Here is an 8,203-nt window from a genome sequence, read left to right as displayed (position 1 = left end):
TTATTATTATTATTATTATTATTATTATTATTGCTTGTTGTTGATGGTGCTTTTTTCCAAAGCTCACAAGTCGCTCTTATCAATGTTAAGAGATTTTTGTCATTAGTTTCTGTAGGAGTAAATTCTAATCCAGCTTGTTTAAATAACACAAAATATTGCCCCCAAATTTATCAGAATTCATACACAATTTCTGTGCCCAAAAAAACCCCAAGTACAGAGGCAATAGAAAAAGAGGAGAATTAACAGTGGGAAAGGTTATTAAACTAGAAGAAAAGTATAAGAGGACAGGAAAAACTGCTTATTAAAGATCATAGCCTTACATCTGGAACATATAAAAATAGTCAATATTGAAAAGTACTTTTTTTCTTAAAATAGATAGAAAAGTAGCATTTTCCTGAACAAAAATGTAATTTACATAAAAACAATTAAATAATTTGGTAAAGTAAAAAGTTTAATTTCCTTATCCTCCAACAAATTATTTTAATTGATACTTAAAAATATTTAAATTAGTATTAACTCATTTAAGTAGAGCCAGCCCCCAGATTAATAATACAGCTAAAGGTGTTGTAGATCCCTCGTCTGCAGTCACAAATCTGAGGTTCTACTAGTCCCTGTAGTGGAACATTCCTTATTACACCATTTGGCTTCAACCTGAAAAAAAGATGTTCTGTGAGATGCAAAGGCAATGAGATCAATGGTAGGAAAGCAAAAATTAAGGCACAATACCAACTGGATTGATGGAAACAAAATCCAGCTAGACTCCATCAGTATAGAGCAAAACACATATTGAAGGCAGACAGGATGGTGCTCGAGAGACTACCTAACCTAAATATGCAAGAGCTGTTCATCAAAATCTAGTGGCATTTCTTCATAGATTTGTTCTCTGGTATATTTTGGTTTAATATCTTAAAATCCCCTAGTCCATTATCGGTTGCTGTCTATGGTTCAATCACCCTAAATCTCTGGACCAAAACAACCCATCAGAGATTAGCTCCACTGTCTCTAGTTCATTGACTTTTGCTTCATTTTGGTGCCAGGCTTTCCTTTACTTCAGCTATTACTCTGACTCCTGAATTATATTAAATGGCCCTGGAGACATTCTTCAGTGTTCATATTGATGTTCTCTGCAGCTATTCATGGTCCTAATCTATCATCTACTAATTAGTAAAATTAACCTTTTGTGTTCAGTACCTTCCACCTAACAAAATCCCTGACACTACAGCAACATCCCGTGACTGCAGCAACCTGTCATAAACTCCACAAATCTTAGGGACATCAAAAATCAGTGAAAACTTTCAACTCTCAGTGACTCAGTTCATCACCTGCAAAAGGGACATAAGACCCCTCTGCCTGTCAGCTCAGAAAGTATTGTAAAAATAGATTCAAAATTATTGTGAACATTAATAAATGGAAGGATAGTGCATTGGGGAAAAAAAACCACCAAAAAAAACCCCTAAACAACAACCAAAACCAACAAAACCAACCAACCAAAAAACAACCCAGCAAAACCCTGCAAAGAAGGTCTCATATCGTATGCTTAACAAGAAGCAAAATCTCAAAGAGCAGTGAATTTGGCCAGTCCCAGGTAATCTGTGAGCTGAACCAAGCCAAAGTACTTAGACAAAGAAAAAAACCTGCAGAGACTTCATAAATTAATATGCAGCTTTCCTAGTATGGAAGTACCAAACTAGGTTTTGATAGTAGCTTTGATTTTGCTATTTCCTAATGTGTTTTTGCAATCTTGTAGATTATTTTTCAAATGAAGTCTCCTATGTCACATGTAAATATGTATTGTATGTGTGGAGTGTTTTAAGCATCATTCTCACACACACATCCACACAAGCTTCCAGTTTTCTTTTATGACTTTTTAATACCTACAGAAATAGACAACTAGTATTGGTGATAGTGCTCCAACATTACATTTTGCATTATTTCAGACTTGTTTCTCCACACTTCTGTTTTAAGGAGCTTTACATTAAATCACTGACTAAATTGTACATAACTGATTAGACTGATCAGTGTGAAATGGCAAAACGAGTCTTATCAGTTATTAAAATAATAATATTGAGCTTCATTTTATAATTTTACATCAGTAATTGATCAACTACATAGTATTTACTATATATTTTTTTTTCAACTTGCATCTAATATCTATGGCATAGGACTAAATAGAAGGAAAACAAGGAATGAATAAAGACAAGATTTTCATTGCTAGCAAGCTGAAATTTATTTGCAACAGAATAAAAGCAAACTAAATTTTTATTCAACTTTAAATTTTGTTTCAGAGGCAAACATCTGTTTCAGAACATCTTTATGTCATTAGGTTTGACACCTCCTATAACCCAACTGTCTAGCCATAGTGTAAGCCCTTATGATGGATTTTATCTGTATCAGTATTAATAACCTTCCTGGATCCTGCTAAACTCTACATTTCAGTAGCCTCACAGCAAGTAAGCTAGATTTAAGATGGATTTTTTAACAGAATTTAATGCTAAAATCTGAATGTAGACAGGTGTACTGTTAATATGCACTAGCTAATTGAATTAGATCTTCTGTATCTTTCCTAATGTCGTACTGGAATCAGCTGAGATACATTAAAAACAATAGCTAAAAATAATTATGATTTAGAATTGTATTGTCAAAAGATGGGATTCAACAGATACCCCTCCTCAGTCTTCCTGTATTCTTTACTCGGTTCTTTCTCTGAATGAATTACTATTTTGTGGCTCTTCTTTTACTTGTGTTGTTTTTACTCATCAGTAACTACATACAAATACAAATTGAATTTTTTTCTCTTCTCGGCTTTACAATTGATTTGCTCAGTTGCTGTTATCACAGTTCCTTGGTTACACTTGTGGTATCTTTATGGAAATAAAAGTGGCAAACAAATTCCTACATCTCATCCCAAAGAAATTAGTCCCATAGGGAAACATTGAGTCTTTCTTTAAAAATTTAGTCTCTATTCTTCAGTTTAAGAAGAAATAGACAAAGGCAAATTGGCCTTCAGGACAGATTTCACAATGGTACCTCTTTTGTGCACAGCCCTCTGACATTGTTTAAAATTATTTTCAGTACTTGAGTGCTGAGCAGTTGTAATGACAGCAGCTTGGAATTGATTCTTGTAAGATTTGTCCCAGCTGGTGGAAATACAATGAAGCTGCTAAAATGTGGAGATTTGTTTTTTCGCCAATTATGGGATTTCTTTAAGAGTTCTAAATCCAAGAATTAATACCTTCTGGTCAGAAAGTAGTTCAAGAAACACAGAGCACTAAGCAAAGTCAGTAATAAGATTCAGTACTTGGTCATTCTGAACAGCTTCAAATAAAAGCTTTTGGTATTCAAGGTCTCCTGTCATTGGGATGATACTAGTATTTTCCTTTTAATCATTGGCCAGTATTACTGGAAGAGTTCTGCCTTCCTGAAATAATTTGGTTTGGTATCACAGTGTTCCCAGCCAGGGCAGGTGACAGGTTAATAGAGGTTAGGATACCCTGTATAATACCTCTTGGAGTTTGGTCTCCAGCTCACCTATGATGTTTTTTCTTCCACTTTCTGCAGGACAGAGTGAGGACATGTCCTGTTCCTCTTCCCCAGACTCCTTCTGCAACCCAAAGCCTCATACTCTCAGGTGACTACTCTGCTCCTGTTTTTTTGGTCTTTTCCCCATGCTGCATTTTGTGTCAAGTGGACCTCCTGCTGCAATCTGCTAGAAAAAATTCAAAGGATGACAGTTATCAGAGACAGAGAAAAGTCTCATACCAAAAGTGACAGAAAGGAGTGGGCTTTTCTACTCTAGAGAGTTAAGAGAGGATGAATGTGAGATGTGAACATCCTGAAGAAATGCCTGGGATAGAAAAGGAAGATAAAGAGTCCATGTACTATAAGACATTAAATGGTGCCATAAGACATGGATCGATATAAGGCTGTTAATGAAAATGGAAGGCCAAAAAAGAAAACTTAAGAAAGAAAATAATTTTTCCAGTATCATTGGGCTGTGAAACAAAGCAACATAGGAAGCCATTCTGACCAAGGATTTAGCAGTACGTGAAAGGACTGACAATTTGCAGCAATAATAAAGATATGCAGAATTGTAATGGTTAATGCAGACAAAGTATTGTGAAGATTTAAGAATCCATTTACTGTGCCCTGACTATTAGGGAAGACACAAAATGACCTCTGTTAACTGTGTGGTTTTTGCACCTTCTTCTGACATGTCTGGTACTAGCTACTATTATAGACAGGCTACCAGACCAGATGGATCACAAATATGATCCAATATGGTAACTCCTTATGTTCTTAAAACAAAAATTTTACCAAAAGCATATCAAGAAAGCTTTTGGAAAATCTCAGCAAACTAACACACAAAAAAATATCTAAAAAATTGCAACCTTCTGTCTGCTAAAAGATCATCAAAGAATAGTAATTTTACTGCTGCTTTATTCAGTATTCTCTTTGCTTTTTCAGGGCAACTGTAGTGTTCAAACTGAACACTTCTTGAACTCTGTCATTTTTTTTTTTAGGAATTACTTCCATCTGTCTTTGAATAAACTAGCCCTGATCTGTGTTTTGCATTTTAGGCTGTATTTCCAAATGTTTTCCCTGGTCACATTCTGAAACCTGGATAAAATGTTGTCAAGGTGGATATATTTCATTGCTGGCACAATGTATGTGAATAATTTATGACCCTTCAGTACAGCAGGTGTGATATTGATACAAAAAAACCAACAGGCAATGCTTATCAGGTACAGGAGGAAAGCAGGTATTTTTCTGAGCTATGTTTCTGATCCTCTTATCACATCTCTCTCCGAGGCAGTAGCATTGATCAAATAAAATTTCTCCTTGTAAAACTGGTAACAATTTCCCTTCAATGACCAGTTCTACCACATCCTCATCTATTGTATTTTTCTTCTATCCACAATTCCTGTTTTCATGATAGCTGGATTACTGAACCCTGTAGGAGTGCTGAGTGTGTTACATGAGGACAAGACTTTGTTCATTGGTCCTTGTTCTCCACACATTAAGACACTCTTAGTCACAGGGCATCTAAATATACTTAAATAACTGTTCACTGCTCCGTCTCCCATTCTATAATATTTTCCACCTATCTTGCACAGAGGTAATCATGCACTGAAAAAGCAAGTCAGTTGTCCCCCGAAGCAGTGACAAAACAGCTTCTGACCACACATATTAAAGCTTAGCAGTGACTTCAAGGTGGGATGAGAGAGGTCTGCTGCACAGTCCCTTAGAGACCGTAAGAAACATATTATTTCCCATTGTATTGCTCCCCAGGAGGACATGGACATTTCCCTATTTGAAACAAGTCTAAGAAGCCTTATGACATTGCCTCCCTCACATTCCACACTGAAGGTAAATCCCGCTGGATGCAGATTTGCAACATTTCCAGGGACATTGGGTCTTTGTGTTTTCCCTTCCCGCTCTCCCTGCAACAAGACAGTACAACTGCACAGTATTGTTGAGTACAAAACAAACAGCACGTTCCCAGCAGACTAGGAAGGTTTTTCTCTTACACTCTGATTGATGGGTCCCAAAGCCAAACAAAAGCTGTGACAGCATGCCGTAACTGAAGACTATGTATTTTTCTCCATGGCTGTGACCACATGCTGTGGACACCTCTTTACTAATATACCTTAACAGTTGTGGCATGTCCTGTCTGATTTGATGTAGAGGCCACAATTCCATTCTATGATCTGAAAAAGGGACAAGGACACTAGCATGTGACTTGAGGAATAGGGTAAGTTGTGGCTACATAGATATTTAGGTACTTCATTCACCTCATTGCCTCCTTTGACCCACCTGAATGTATGTCTTTGTGTATATGCATGTGATGGTATACAAGATGCCTTGTAAAAACAATATGGCATAAAATATCTGTGGCAGATGAGATTTTAGAGATGTGACAGAGTTCTAGGCAGCAGAGTGGGCAAGATGAAACACCTATAGTGGTGATTTGTATAGGCTGAACTTCACCAGTGATTCTTTGCCATTTCCAAGGGCATCTTCGATAGGTGTCAGATGTAAAAATACATTCAGCATCTTGCAATAGTCTCCCACTTTCCGGCTGCACTCTAGGTTGCTGTCACGATCTGGTATTTGGATACGTGGCAATCTTTTACGATCTTGCCAGGACGAAACAAAGATAACACAACATAGGGTGCACAAAGAGGCACCAGGGCTGGTGTGCGGTCTTACGAGAGATGGGGCAGAACCCCCTTGCTTTCTAACACTCCTCACCGCAGTGGGAGGCTGATGCGGCTGGATTCTGCCTTCCCGCTCCTGGGATGAGCCGCACGGCAGCTGCACCCTTTGTTGTCCGGCAGGACCTGAGAAGAAGTTTAAAGGTGATCCCAAATGGTGAAATTAAGACGCAAACAAGGTCAGATGTCACGCGCACAACAAACTTTTATTACAGTAACACAGCAAAGTCCCTAGAGTGGATAGGAGAGGGAGGAAAACAGAGACAGAAAAGAAAGGAGAAAGCAAAGATACAGAGGACAGCAAGCAAGAGCATAGTTACCACCACGGTCCAGTGATGTTGTCGGTGGGGAAGTGGTTCCTGGTGGGGAAGTGCTTCCCATGCACCCATAGAGTCTCAGATTTTTATACAGTTCTTGCCCACTGCACCCCCACTTTTCTCCCTGAATAAAGGAGAAAATCCTTCTGTCTTCTCATAGCAGGGGGCAGGTATGATGCCAGGGGCTATGTAGTCTTTGTTTGGCTAATTGATGAGATCAGCCATTACAAAAGAGGAGGTTGAGACAACTGGCACCACAGGATTAGTTTGTTGCAGTGGAGTTTCGGTCCTAGGAAGTGGCTTGAGACTGGCACTCTTTGTCTTGTCCTGCTAAGTCAGTGGTTTTCATATCAAGGCCTGGTTATCACTGGATATTCTGCTCCCGGCGCCAGCTGTAAAACTCCTTTGTCTCCGATCTCAGCATGTCCCACACTAAACTCCCCAGTTCTCAGGTACTCGAAGGAGGGAAAGCAAAACGGTTGGGTGGGTTGCTGAGACATCTCTTTAGTCCATCAGCAAATGTTGTTCAACTCTCAGATGCCACAAGACAGACAACAGATATCCTGAGTGCCAAAGTCCATCACTTATCTCTTGGATTGTTCGAGACAAGCACTATACATCCTGAATGCCACAGTTGCTTTGCCTGGTTATCTATTATGTCTTTTTCTTTTGTTAAGGTCTTGCAATTTTGTTTCTCCAGATACAGAGGTATTAAGCAGCTCAAATGTCCTTTGTGAAAAGGCCATTATTTAGAACAATGGCAGAGAGAAAACTTCAGTAATGAGACGTATACATCTTGTCCTTTAAGCATGTGTGGCAATAGCCTAAATAGAAAGGTTGTTTGGTCTTGCCACAGCCCTCTATTAAAAAAATTCAATACATTGATTCAGAAAAATATAATAATCAACATACCAGTGTTTGCCTTTAAGAGTAAGGTCGTTCATAGGGTTGATAAAACAGTGACATCTCTGAACTAGTAAGCAATTCTAAGTAATCTATTTAGGCACCGTTATCACACTTCTGCTGTGATACAGAAGCATTTCTTTCTATCACAAAACTAGAACCAGGAAGAGCTACAAATTTAGATGTGCAAAGTTTAAAAGGGGTTTGGGACCAGTCTTGCGAGGTGGGTTGTGACTCTAGACACACACACACTGCTGAGTCCAACAGTTAGAACTGTCTGAGGAGGGAGGAGTCAGACGCTGAAATGAGGGTGAGATCATATGTAGGAGAAGGCCAGTTGTACAGAGCCAAAGATTCAGGACAAAAGGATTCTGAATAAACTGGGCAATTGAAGGGCAATACACTACTTTTACCCCCAAGGCAGGCTGGGAACATACAGCAGTGAAAGGGGAACTTGGAACAGACCAGGAGCTTCATGATACCACTGTGAGTTCTAGCTCAAAAGAGTAGGAATCATATTTACCAGACAATAGTGTCTGAAATAAAACAATTTTTTTGTTTGTTTGTTTGTTTTGGTTTTGTTGTGGTTTTTTTTTATTATTTTTATTAAGCTATCTTGTTTCTTGGGGTGACCTGTTTTGTGTATTAGTAACACAGTGCTTCAGCACAAGTTGTAGTACAGGTCTCATGATGTTGGTTCTAGGCATTTAATGAAATGCTGCTACAGAATCACAGAATTGTCATGGTTGGAGAGGACCTCTGAGATCA

This window comes from Apus apus, chromosome 1 (genome assembly GCF_020740795.1).
Source record: "Apus apus isolate bApuApu2 chromosome 1, bApuApu2.pri.cur, whole genome shotgun sequence".
NCBI lineage: Eukaryota > Metazoa > Chordata > Aves > Apodiformes > Apodidae > Apus > Apus apus.
Note: the sequence above shows the minus strand (reverse complement) of the source record.